The 13884-nt window shown below is 43.6% G+C and overlaps 1 long non-coding RNA gene across 4 annotated transcripts in view; it reads left to right on the plus strand.

Moving 5' to 3' along the window:
* Positions 1-13884, plus strand: part of LOC123618549 (uncharacterized) — a 367703-nt gene that overhangs the window by 338979 nt on the left and 14840 nt on the right. For all 4 annotated transcript variants that reach the window (XR_012500311.1, XR_012500310.1, XR_012500313.1 and 1 more), the window contains one exon: positions 911-1023. This is a non-coding gene — a long non-coding RNA (uncharacterized LOC123618549). The remainder of the gene's footprint in view (positions 1-910; positions 1024-13884) is intronic.

Below are 13884 nucleotides of genomic sequence, written 5' to 3' on the forward strand. Positions count from 1 at the left end.
TGCTGCAGGAGGAGAGACATGTGGAACAGAGCTGACTGACCCCAGTTGCCTCACCTGGTAGCCAGCCAACCTCCAGATAGGTGAGGAAGACCACCGAAGATCAGTAGAGCCACCAGCTGACCCACAGTTGATCCCAGATGCATGAGGGATAAATGTATTTTTATGTACCACGGGGGCTTGGTGGTGGTTTGTTAGCTTAATATTTTTGTGCCAGTAGAAAACTGATAGTTTGTGGCCACATTACAGCCAATCAGAGTTGGGATCGAGACTGTCACTGGAACAATTAGAACAAAGATATTTATTTTTCTACTGGTGTTGCTCTGCTGACAAGGTACCACTCCAACTTAGGGAAAACCTGCCTGAGACCAAACTCAACACAAAAGAAACACACTTAAAACTGGGAAGGAAGAACCCTATGTCTTTGTAGCTCCTGGATCCAGCCACACCTGAAACAACCATTATTAGACTTTTCAGTTAGAAGGAATGATAGCTTCTAATTTTTGCTAGAGTCAGCTTAGGTTGGATTTTTGACCCTTGCAATAAAGAGGATCTCAATCAGTGAAATATCTAAAATTCAGAGGATTGTGAGGATTAATAAGTCGTGAATGTACTTCAGGTGGAACAGGTGTCTATCAAAACATTGCCATGAAGTTCCAAGTAGTAACAAAAACCGTATTTTCTATGCTTCCGTGTGCATTTTCCTCTCTAGGGGGCCAAGGGCTTGGTAAGTACATTTTGCACCCCACTGAGTTACAGGGAAGCAGTGATGACTGCTGCCCCCGCAGGATCTCACTAGTACCTGGAAACAAGGTGACTCAGTCCTTATTCAGGTTTGATGTCAAGGACATGGCAATTCTGAGAAAGAATCATCCGGTTGCTCTATGAGTCAGTGATTTAATTCACTTCATAGGTGACAGAAACCAACTATTTTCAACCTGAAGGAGACGGCAGTGATGATCTCATCGAAGATGACTGGTTTACCAAGGAGGAAACTGAAGCAGGAAAGGGTAGAGGGCAGCACTGGTAAGTCTTGGCACCCCGTGCAGTGGAGAGAAAAATGGGCGTTGAGGTCAGAGAGATGGAGGTTTGAACTTAGGCTCTATTATCTATATTTAGCTACCTTAGGCAAGGTGCTCAACTTTCTTGGGCCTCTGTTTCTGCCCCTGTAAAATGGGGGTGCAATGCCATACAAGATGAAAGTTTGTTGCTCATAGAAGAGTTCTGTTTAATATACATAGGCACTCCCCGCTTTGAGCGGTGGAACTTAATCTTCCCCATCTCTCTCGAACCCCTACAGAGAGTAGGCTTGACTTAATGGCTTGCTTCCAAGGAATAAAGTATGGGAGGGGGAAAAACAGTAACTGGACAGTGGAGAAACCTGGAAAGCCCTACCTTAACTAGTGATGAAGGTTAACATCACCAGTAGTGTCATGTGATGACCACGTACCTCCTGATACGATGTGATGCGTAGGGCCTCTCACCTCTGCGGTCTTCTCCTCTCAAATCCCAGACTCAATCTGACCATGAGAAATACATCAGGCTAACCTAGATTGGAGGATGTTCTTCAGGGTACCTGGCCAGTGTCCTCCAGGCTGTAAGGACATGAAAAGTGAGGGAAGGCTGAGAAACTATGACAGATCAGAGGAGACTGGGGAGACAGGAACACTAAATGCAACATGGCACCCTGGATTGGATCCTGGAACAGAAAGAGGTTATTAGTGAGAAAACGGGTGACACTGAAAGCAGGGGAGGGGGGAAGGGAGGATGGGTCACAAATCTGAGCGTGGGAGGTCTGCGATGTTTATTCCTTTCCTTGGTTAGTTCCGTGTAACTGTCACCAATAACTCTCTCTCACTTCTTCCTGGAAGGGAGTAAAGGTGCGAAGTCAGACTTCACAGGGAAGTTAGGGATTCCCGCACCCAGTCCCTAATCCAGCCCTGATTTCAGGTGGGACACATACCTGGAGACCCCGAGAGCCTAGTGCCAGGCAAAGACTTGCAGGGGCACTTCCAAACCCTCTAGCACTGTCTAATCATCAGAGAAAGAAAAAAGGAATTTCAAAAAAGGAAGTTTTGCCCTTTTAATTGGTGTCATACACAAGAGTGTATAGTGAATAGAGCATGTATGTACAATTTATGGGACATTAATAAAATGAACACCTATGAGTGCCTCACCTTGTTAAGAAACAGAAAATTTCCACCCCTCAGTAGCTCTGTGTGCTCATTTCTTCCTCCTCCCTGCAGAATTGCTGCCTTTCTGAACTTTGTGTTATTATTCTATTTATTCACTTACTCAGTCTTTTGTTTTTAATCTTTTATTATAAAAATGATAAAATATGCAGAGAATTGAAAGTGATGGTACAATTTAATTTAACTGAAGTTGTAGGAATATGGTAATATATTTCTATAGTAAAATATTACTGTATACCTACCACTGGATTCAACAGCTGTTTTAACATTTGGCCCTATTTTTTTCACACTTCAGTCTTTCTATGTGTGAAGCCATTATTTAAGGGTTTTATTCTGTAAACTATTGACTCCATATAGAAGCAGCAGGACTGGATCCCACCAACCTCAGCATGCTCAGTTCGTGGACAGTCTCATTTCACCCATTTCCTTCAAGGCTCCATGCCTCTTCCACCCCAGTTCTGGATTGTTTTGAAGCAACCAGACATGATGTAATTTCATCTGTAAATAGTTCAGTCCGTATTTCTGAAAGATCAAGGCTCTTTTTAAAAATATAATCACAATGTCACGATCACAACTAAAATAATAGCGCTGTCTGAATATTACAGATACCTAATGTTCGAATTACTTGATTCCCTTCATTCCTGCCTTCCCAGCCACCATCTCTCTTTTTACAGCTGCTGTCTTTGAACTGGGATTCAGACAAGCTCCCCACAGCGTACTTGGCTGATAACTGTTTGTCACTGGGTTTCCTCTCCTCTGTTTTTCAGGTTTGGCTTTTTGTTTTCCCCAGTTGTTGAAAAGCTCCGAGCCATTCATCTTACACAATTTCCCACAGGCTGGATTTTGCTAGGGTAGCTCTGTGGTGCCATTGAGCGTGTTGGTCCTTCCCTTTTGTCTCCTGCAAACTGAGCGTTTGCTACAGAGGCTTGGTAAGAACCAAGTTTGATTCTGGCAAGAGCATTTCCTAAGTAGCACCGGGCTGGTTCCATCACGGAGGGACATAATGGCTGGTTGTCTCTTTGCATGATGCTAAGTAGGTTCTGGTGTTAAGTTATGTAATTGACCTATTGTAAAGTCCCCAGCAGCTTTTACCTAAAAGATTTCACAGCCATTGACCATCATTCCGTAAAGCTTACACTGAATCAGTTTAAAGGAAGTTCTGACACCAACCTACTTTACCTTTAAGTACTTGCAGCCTGCACTGCCAAAAAGTAAGGACATTATCTTCATAACTCAACACAATTACCCTACCTAATAAAGTTACTAATTATTCTCCAGTATCATTCAATATCCAGTTTCTATTAAAAATTTCCCAGTCATCCTCATTTGTTTTCTTAAATACTGTTTTGAATTTTAGGATAGTTTTAGATGTACAGAGAAATCGGGAAGATGACACAGAGAGCTCGCATACACCTCACGTCTAGTTTCACCCTCTCATTAACATCTTGCATTAGTGTGGTATTTTTGTCACAATTAATGAACCAATGCTGACACGTTTATTACTAACTGAAGTCTATAGTTTATTCAGATTTTCTTAGTTCTTACCTAATGTCTTTTCTCTGTCCCGCAGTCTTCTCCAGGACACCACATTACATTTAGTCATTATATGTCTTTAGGCTCCTCTTAGCTGTGACAGGTCTCATTTTAAAAAAAAATTCCCTTTTAATCTGGAATAGCATCTCCTCTGTTATCGTGTAGAATGCTCTGAATTTTGGCTTTGTCTGTGTATTTCCTTTAACTTGTCCTTGTATGCCTTGTATTTCCTAGAAACTAGAAGTTAGAGTGAAAGGCTCAATTCGATTCCGGTTAAACATTTTTGTCTAGAATATTTCATGAGTGAAGCTGTCTCCTTTACATGTTCTCTCACAGCAGTGCAGGATTAAGATGGAAAAATAAAAAGGAGAAAGACCAGACTGATACACAGGAAGGAAAGACTCATCTCCCATCATTCAGGAGAGGCTGAACCAAGTACCCCTTCCATCCTGTTTTCCTTCCCTTAAACCTTACTCAATAAATTCGACCCGACTCTAAATGTTAACTAGTATGATTGGGAAGATTGTTAACTTTTTCCCCTTGTCTTAGAATGTAGCTGGATGAGTTTACAGATCACTAATTTGGGCAGAATTCACCTATCAAAGAAACTGCATGTATTTGACTCAAGACTTTGTATGTTTCTGGGGCAGGTTCGACACCTCCATAAAATGTTTTGATATATCTTTGGAAGAATTTCAGGCTTCATTCATGTTTCATTTTACTCATTTAAAAAGGCCAATGGATTAGAGTGTTAGTTGTCAGAAACTATGCATATGATAGAATTGCATAGAACGACACACACAGAAGTGGATGTATAAATGCTGAAATCTGAATAACTCTGTGGGTTGCACCAGTGCCCGTTTCCTCACTTTGTTATTATCCTACAGTTAGGAAAGATGGCAACCTGAGGGGGACAGATTGAAGGGTGCATGGTGCTTCCCAGTACATTTCTTTTCAAATTCCTATGAATTTATGATTATTCCAAATAAAAAGTTTAAAAAAATTCATTGGAATAATTCATGTGCTGAGTTTTGTGGCCAGCGCAGAAGGACAAGATAAAGAAATGAGCTGAAATTTCAAACGGGAAGAGATGCAATTATTGTTATTTGCAGGTAATATGGCTGTCTACTTAGAAAATTGGGTGAAACATGTTTTGAACTATTCTGAGTTCAATAAGGTACAATATAAAAGATTAATAGGTGCTATTCACCATAACAGCAGCAAAAACAAATTAAAATATCTAGGAAGAGAATTTACCAGCATTGCACAGATCCTACAAGAAGAAAACCACTACATTTACTAAAGGATGTAAAAGATAAAACTGAAATGAGAGATGGCTATCTGTACTTATTATTTAAAGTTTAAAAGGCAGCTCATTATCCTTGGTTGTGAAGGCAGTGGGGCAATGGGTGAAACTGGAATACGATCTGTAGATTAGATAATAATATTCTATCAGTGTAATTTCTTGATTTTGATAATTGTATTGAGGTTATGTACGAAAATGTCCTGATTTTCAAGAAATACCCAGTGAAGTATTTTTAAAATGTCTTAGTCTGTTCAGGCTGTTATGACAAGATGCCAGAGACGGGGTGGCTTACAAACAGTAGAAACATATTGCTCACACTCCCTGAGGCTGGAGTCCGAGGTCAGCGTGCCAGCGAGGTGGTGTTCCCGTGCGGGGTCTCTGCTGCACTGCAGACTCGATTCTCACATGCCAGGAGGGGCAGAGGAGCTCTCCCAGGCCTCTTTTCCAGGGCACTCACCCCATTCACGCAACCTCCACCCTCATGACCTAATCACCCCCATGGCCCCGCCTCCTAATACCATCACTTTGGAAGTTAAGATTTCAACATGTGAATTTGCAGGGAGGAGAGGTGGGTGGGACACAAACATTCAGTCTAAAGCAGAAGGAATGGGTGTCATTTTTGTAACTTTCAAACAGTTCAGAAACTAATACCAAATAATAGTAATATAAATCCTTATCCAGATGTGTTATATCTACCTCTTTAGAGACAGTGAGAATGTTTCTTGTGACATCTGGGTGAAGGCTATACAGAGAATTCTTTTTTAAATTTTTATACCTTTTCTGTCACTTGGGATGGTTTCACAGCAAATAGCTCAGAAAAAGTAGCCAATCGAGGAACAGCAGGAATAATATAACAATGAAACACAGGGAGCAGGGGTGAAGAAGGGAAGGGTGTAGTGTAAGCGAGCTAACTTTTAACTATCAAGGAGACTATCAATAAATATTTTCTAAATAATAATAATAAATGTACATGTCTGCATCATACCATGTTAGGAAGGTAATCATCAGAAAAAAATGAAAGCCTTGACAATTTAAGAGGGTGTCTGTGGGTGATGGAACTTAGAATACAGAGGAGTGGGGTGCAAGCTTTTTGCTGTTTTGTCCTTAATTCTTCTGATCTGTTTTCTTGTTCATGCATCGTGCTGATAAAAATTACAATGGCTGGTTAGCAAGCAAAGGAATAAATTATTCAATGACTGCTTCTGGTGTAAGTAATTAAAAAATAAAAGGGTTAACACATTTGGGGAAAAGAGAAAAGTGCGTCCTCTTGGTGGAGGGGGAATCCAGCGTTCCTGGGGAAGAACCGGGCCATATTCACCACATCCGAAACATGAGTGCTCCCTCCCTGACGCCCAGAAGACCTCTCAGAACCTCTCAGTTGAGAATTTCCCAGACAGTGAGGAAAAGATAGGCACAGAGAGACCCCCGCAATGATGTGATATATTCTTATAAATTAACCACATGTCTGTTTAGAATCTATTACGTACCGGCCACTATAATACGTGTTGAGGTTACAACTGAATAAGGAAAGTTCCCGCCCCCACACTCCTTCCATTCAAGTTCCAGAAAACAAGCACCAAATTAATTAAATTAATAAATCAGTTCAGGTGGTGATAAGCTTCCTGAAGGAAGATTAAAATAGAGTAAATGTATTGTGAGTAATGGGAAGGGAGGAGCAGGAAGGACTCTCTGGGGACGTGACATCTCAGGAGAGGCCTGGATGAAGCAGGACAGGAGACAGGAAGACATCGCATGAAGGAGCTGTCCGAGTGGAGAGAATTGGAGAAGCAACAGTGCTGAGGTGGGAGAGAGGGGACTGGCCGGGAGGCCAGTCTGACCAGGCACAGGAGACAAGGTCCAGAAGGCATGAAAGGAATGGGGTTCTGAGCCTTGGAGCTGGAGGAACAGATTTGGAAACTTATTCTGAATGAGAGAGAAAAACATATGAGGGGGGTTTAAAAAATATTTTGTCAACTTCTTCGAGGTATGATTTGCATACAGTCAAAAGCTCCCATTTTAATTATACCATCCAATGAGTCTTCACAAATATGTACACTTGTGTGACACCCTCTCAGGTCAAGAATATTTTCATCACCCCAGAAACTTCGCTCATCCCGTGTTACAGTCAGTCCTTCCTCCACGCCAGGCAACCACTGATTTGCCTTCTAGGATTTCAGGCAGAAGGAACAGCAAGTGCAAAGGCCCTGAGGTCAGCACTTGCTTGAGGTGTTCGGTAACAACGGTGAGGCCAGTGTAGCTGAAACACCCTAGATCCATTTGCATGTTGTAGACCTTCAGATAAATGGAATCATAGAATACGCGGTCTTTCGGATCTGACTTCTTTCACTCAGCATCATGTTTTTAAGATTCATCTCTGTTGTGTGTATCAGTGCTTTGTTCTGTTTTATTACTAAGGAGTATTTCATTATATGGAGGTACCATACTTTGTTTTTCTATTCATCTGTTGGTAGATATTTTGGCTCTTTCTAGCTTTGGGCTATTATGAATAATTCTGCTATGAACATTCATGGATAGGTCTTTTGATGGCCATGTGTTTTCATTTATTTGGGGTAAGCACTCAGGAGTGGAATTGCTGGGCCATATGTCACATGTCGCTTTAATTTATAAGAGATTGCCAAACTGTTCTCCAAAGTGCTTGTACCAGCAATGTATATACATGAAAGTATCGAGCAAGGTGATAATTTGGAAGATAAACATGATTCGATTCACATTTAAAAATATCCCTGCAGTTACTGTGTGAAGAGTAGGCTGTACAGGGCCCAAAATTGACATAGAGAGCCACCTATGGAATTGGCTCATATGAGGCTATTAAGCTGTTCTACAGGTGATTAGCACACAGAGAGGTCAAGAAACTTACCCAGGGTAGCATAGCTGGTAAGCAGAAAAACCAAGAGGGGAACCCATCCCTGTTTGCCTTCCGAGTCCAAGTCATGTGCACTGTGCGATATTATCCCCTTAGACTTTCTGGATGTTTTAATAATTCAATCAGGATATATTATATATGATGTATATATATATAATTTATATCAATTTACATCATTATCATTTTCTATCTAGTCTCTGGCATTGCCTTATTTCAAGTACACAAAAACTTCCCTAATTTTTATGAACAGTTTGATTTCTTGTGTGCCCCTAATCCTGGCACTGGGGGGTCTTGTCCACCTAAGAAAGGCCCATCATTGTGGCATTCTGGGCTCAAAGAAGCAGCAGGGACATAAGAGTTATCCCGGGGGGAAGGGGGAACCTCAGGCTGTTCTTGTCTCAGACTCATTTCCGGCACAGGGTCTAGCTCTTGACTCCAGTTCACTGGGGGGCTCGGATTGCTCCATGACTGACCTGATTCAGACTTTTCATCTCCTATTTGGACTCACAGGATTTGGCCCCAAGCAGGATCCGTGACGTAGCAGAGATAGTTCTATGTTCACCCGATTTCTTTTTCCTCCTGGGCACATAGTTAGATTCCACTCTCTAGACTTTTTTACAGTGAGTTAGGGCCATGAGATGGAAATGTGTTTCAGAAAAGGTGGGCAGAAGTGATGCCTGCCCGGCTTTGACCAGCCCACTAAATCCTTCCATGCCATCATCCACACTCTCTGGGGAAACCACCTGCTGCAGAAGTAGGAGGATTCTGGGGGTGTCAAGAAAGAAAGATCTACAAATTGGAAGAGGCCTGGGTCCCTGAATGACTATGTGGAGCAGACTTTTCTGCCTACATATGTATTATTTGAAAAAGAAACTTACTGTGTGTAGCTGCTAAGATTTTCGGGGTTGCTTGTTACAGCGGTTAGTCCACTCTGACCAACAGATCATCTTCTATTCCTTTTGGCTTGGATCTGCTGCTTTCCCTGTGTTCCTTTGGCCTGAACAAGTCGTTCAGCTGCTGGCTTTCAACTTGTCCTTTCTTCGCTCGCAGCTCAGCATGGAAAGAGTATGATAAAGATGGACATTATACATTCCCTTTCAATCTTGTTAACATGTTCCACATGCTTTGAAAGCATTTATTGTTTTAGGAAGGACAAAGAGTAGTTTAATGGTTAATTACCATTTAATGGGAAGATAAACAACTAGGAACCCCGAAACAAGATCGAAAGGGAATCTTACTCTTGTCTGTATCTCCTTTTGTATTTTTAAAACTCAGGACTTTGTAACTCATTTAAAAAATACATATTTTGAAGTGCTAATATCAGTGTCAACCCACTACGGTTTCAGCTTTTTCTGGGGCAAAGGCCTGCTACGATTACATCATAGACTCTCAGCCCACAGTCTGGCAGGAGGTAGGCAGCATGGCCAGGGGGTTAGAAATGCAACTCCAGAATCTGACCTGGATTAAAGTCCTCTTGCTACCAGTGACTGTCTTTGTCACCATGAGCATCTTTCTTCATTTCTCCATGCCTCAGTATCTTCATTAAAATGTAGCATAATGCTTGGACCTGTTTCCCAGGACTGTTGGAGGAAGCGTACGAGACAGTGAGTGCCAACCTGGCTTAGCAAAGTGCCTGACGTGGTGTCACCGCTTCAATAAATGTTAGCTGGTGCAATTAGGCATTGAGTAAATGTTTTTGAATTCCTGCTGAACTGAACAGGCAGGTCCTGTTCAAAATAAAACAACAACAACAAAATATAACCCAGAGCACCCACGCATCCTGAATTAGCGCTGTCTAGGTGAGTTTGTCTGAACGTCTTTTGATGGTAATACAACCAAACAGCCACCAAACAGCGTGCTGCAGAGGTCTCTCCTTTACTCTGTCCTTCTCATCCTATTTGGCATTTATTGATAACCATTTAGAAGGAATGTTTATCTCCCATGCACTCGCATTTTTGGAAAGAGTGAGCAAGGAGGGAGAGTGGTATCAGGAAGAGGAAATTTTATTAAGAGATTATTTAATGTTATTGATACATTGCGCCGAGAGTCAAGCAAAGGCGCCAATCGATAGATACCCACATCAATGTTTAATCTACTTTTAGCCCTTTGCTGGAGTCTTTAATTAGCTTGTGATTTGGAAAATTGCATGGAGTACACAAGGCAATGAATGTTCTGGAACTAAAGACAGAAGTGATTATTTTGCTTCCAGCATCTTATGAAAAACAACGGCCGGAAAATGTAGTGATGTGGTGCAGAGAGTTTAAAACAGGCAAGACGGTGGAAAAAAAAAACTCCGGAGGGAAAGCTTGCTCTAGGATTCATATTTATTCATATATATTTTTGTCTCATTTAAATCTCACTCGCACTCTACGCTGGGGTGGTTACTGTCCCCACTTTGTAGATGAGGAAAGAAATATTAGCTTAGGGATTTTAAGAAGTTTGCTTTGAGTTTCGCTCTTGGGTCACTGCTCTCCCGTGCACCAGTTCAGAGGATTTCCGTATTTCAAAGTCATACACCTTGGTACTCAGACATCTTCCCTGATCCTCTGTTTTACCCATCACTGCCCCGGGGAAGGGTGGTGGGGCTGAAGTGATAAAATGGCCATTCTGTGGGTTGGGCAACATGTTAAGCAGAATAACAGTGTCCCAAAGATGTCCACCTCAAACCCCTGCAGCCTGTAAATATGTTAGGTTACGTGGCCAAGGGGGATCAAGCTGAGGATGGAGTTAAGATTACCTTGAGATGCTGACTATTCTGGATTATCCAGGTGGGTCCAATGTAATTACAAGGCTCCTTCTAAGTGTCTGAACCACAGTGACACCGTTTTGTCAGCTCAGTCTCAGGCCCACAGTCTCACCCCCTCCACCCCACCGTCTGCAGCTTTAGCCTGCTCACAGGGAATGCCCCCAGCCATGTGAGTTCCCTGCCGGCTTCTACCTTTGCCTTTATGTGATATGAAAGCTGGAAGGTGCCTCTTGCTGATGCAGATGGTTGCTGGAAATGAGACTCCTGGAGGGGAGGAAAAACCCATGGTTCCCACTTGGTAGTCAGACTCTGATTTTAGTTTTGGCTCCTTTAAATTTCCCTGTGCGCCTTTCAGCAGTACGGAGTGTAGCTGCCAAGGCCTCTGGGTCATGGTCCACCCAATGCTGCCTGTAGGTAAGTTACCCACAATAAACTCCATAATTGCACTTACGGAGTTGTCTGCTTCATTCTTTGGTCTCGAAGTCCCTCCTCAGTTTGGAGGACATTATTCAGTATCTCTGCCATCCAACAGAACCAGAGAAATGGCAGCATGTGAATGACTGGTCCTGAGGATGCTGACTTTAAAGACGGAGGAAGGGGCCACAAGCCAAGGAATGCGGGCAGCCTCTGGAAGCTGGCAAAGGCCAGGAAAGAGGTTCTCCCCTGGAACCTCCAGAAGGAGCACATCCCTGCTGACACCATGATTATACCCCAGCCAGTCTGTGTCAGACTTCTGACTTTCAGAGCTGGTATTTATCAACTGGTGGGTTTTTTTTTAAGCCACTACAATTTTTGATGATTTGTTGCAGCAATAGAAGACTCACACAGGCTGCTTCTTTTATGCAGTGTGCAGTGTATCTTTGTATTTGAGTTTACTCTTCAGCCCTGCCCATTTCTTGGAAGGAGAAATTCCTAATCTAGGACAGTGTCTGGACCACTTTTCTTGGTGGGTGGGCCACAGTGAGATAAAAAATAATCAGCGCAAATATTCGATGCTTGCTTCTTCTTTCTGCTTCTCACAGAACATAAGGGTAAATGTAGTCCTAACGCAAGAAGGTCTGCCCAGCTCTCTGTTCCCTGCGTCCGTGCACCCTCACCTGCTACGGCTATTGTCTGAGATGGATGGCCAGCTGGTGGCATCCTCTGGGCTTAAGCTGAGGGGTAGAGGAAGGTGACAAGCTTAAACTACAGGCTGGTTTATCCGCAGGGTCCACTCTGGCATTTTGGGTTCATGTCTAATTTATATGGAAGTTGTGCTTGGACCTCCGATTTTTCTTTATCCTTTGAGTTTACAACTCTCTTGGGGTTCTCATGGGAGAGAGGTTTGTGGTTTGGGACAATGTTTAGGCACCTGACTCAATACAATCTTAATTTCATTGAGATTCCACCTTAACCCTAAGAGACATACTCACTAGTGACCAGTTCCTTCCTGGTCCACCAGCTAAAGGAGGAGGCCGCCTTGCCTCAGCGTCAGACAGCCAAGAGGAGATGCTTCATTGTTGTCACTCATCACAGCAAAAAGATTATTATTTAAGCAACCCGAAAACAGAGTCTAGATCTTGCTATGTGTTCCTCCCCACCAACACTGCCTCGCATATATTTATCAACAAATGAAATATTTTAAAATGCATGAATGAGTGGATGGATGGATGCGTCCGCTGGGACTTCCGGGTGCCACACCTGGGTCTCATGGGGGAGCGCTCAGCTTGCGTATGGGGCACTCTCTCTCTGGGCCCTCCTGTCTCCCTGGGCTCCTGGCATGAGCCCTTCATCACTGAGCGTCTTGTCTGTTGTTCTCCAGCTGCCCCTCCCGCTGTCTGTGGGGCTGTAAGATCTCTGATCCAATCGGTTCCATCACTGCGCTGAATTACCTTGTTCCCGCGCTGTTTGTCAGCGAGAGGGATTTATGCAGCAGATAGAACTCTTCTCAGGGACTTTCATCTTCCCTTTGCCCACGTGATCTACATCCCTCCTCCGCCCAATCCCCATCCATCAGCTACCCTGAGTGTGTGTGTGTGTGTGTGTGTGTGTGTGTATAAAATCTTTCCCACTCTCTGTTACCTTTGCTTCTTTTGAGCCCAACACAGGTAGGGGTTGCGGGGAGGATGCGCAGGCTGGTTTGAGTGGGCAGCGGAAAGCTCCGAGACTCTTTAGGAAGGAGCCTTCTTCTCATTCATGGTTCTATGAGGCTGAAATATGGTCGTGGGGAGCTCGAGAAATAGGCCCCATCCTCTTTTCCTGACAGAATTGAGCCATCTTTTTCCTAGTTGCTGCCTGCCACCCATGCTGAGAGGTTAATCTGTTCCTCTTCTCAACTAGTGCATTTATCATAAGGAAGTGGTCTGTGGTGGAAAATATTGATCAAAGGCCTGCCAGGTCCTCTGCTGGGTTGAAATTGAGTGTTGCAGTCAATCAGTGGCGTGGCACTTGGTGTGAAGACAAGGCGGTGGCCTCTGCGTGGGGCCAGGCTGATGGATGGAGGGGGGGCCTTGGGAGGTGGGCTTTCATCCAGCCGCCTCTCCTGCCTGGCTTAACGGGCAGGGTGGGTTCCATGTCGCTGGGAATCTCTGATGGGTGATTTTGGGGCCTCAAAGCCCTACAGGTGGCCAGGCTCTGTGCGTCCACATGAGAGGAAACGGTCTCAACAGCTAAACCGGTCAGAGTCGAGAGGAATAGCCTCTCAGTGCAGCGCTAGCACTCAGGTGGCAGAAATGGCTACACTCCCCACAAGTAAGTTTCTGTTTCCTCCTTGCACAAATTACGCCTTGATTTAGTACTAACTCTGGGCTCCTATCAGTCACTTCAATCTCTCCCTCCCTCCCTCCCCCACTTCCTACTTTCCGATTGTCTCCTGGCCTCAGATGCACCACCAAGTAGCTGCTACCTGCCAGGCACTTTTCTAAGCATTAGCAATTGTTTTACAATTCACTAAGCTCTCTGGCTGAAGCTGGCCAAGGGGATTCAACTGAGAGGGAAGACAGAATCTGCTTAAGGGAATAGCATAGCCAGGAGGGCTTCAAGGAGGAGGTGGCTTTTGAGCATTGTCTTAAGAACTAGGAATGCATCAAAACAACAACAACAACAACAAACAAACAGACAAACAAAACAATGTGGGGTAGAGATGGGAGTGTCCATGTAGAAGGAATCACCTATTTGGCAAAGAGGCCAAAAATGAATTCAGTGTTGGCTGGCATATAAAACACTGGGCCAGAGAGGTAAACTGAGT

Source organism: Camelus bactrianus, chromosome 18 (genome assembly GCF_048773025.1).
Source record: "Camelus bactrianus isolate YW-2024 breed Bactrian camel chromosome 18, ASM4877302v1, whole genome shotgun sequence".
Taxonomy (NCBI): Eukaryota; Metazoa; Chordata; class Mammalia; order Artiodactyla; family Camelidae; genus Camelus; species Camelus bactrianus.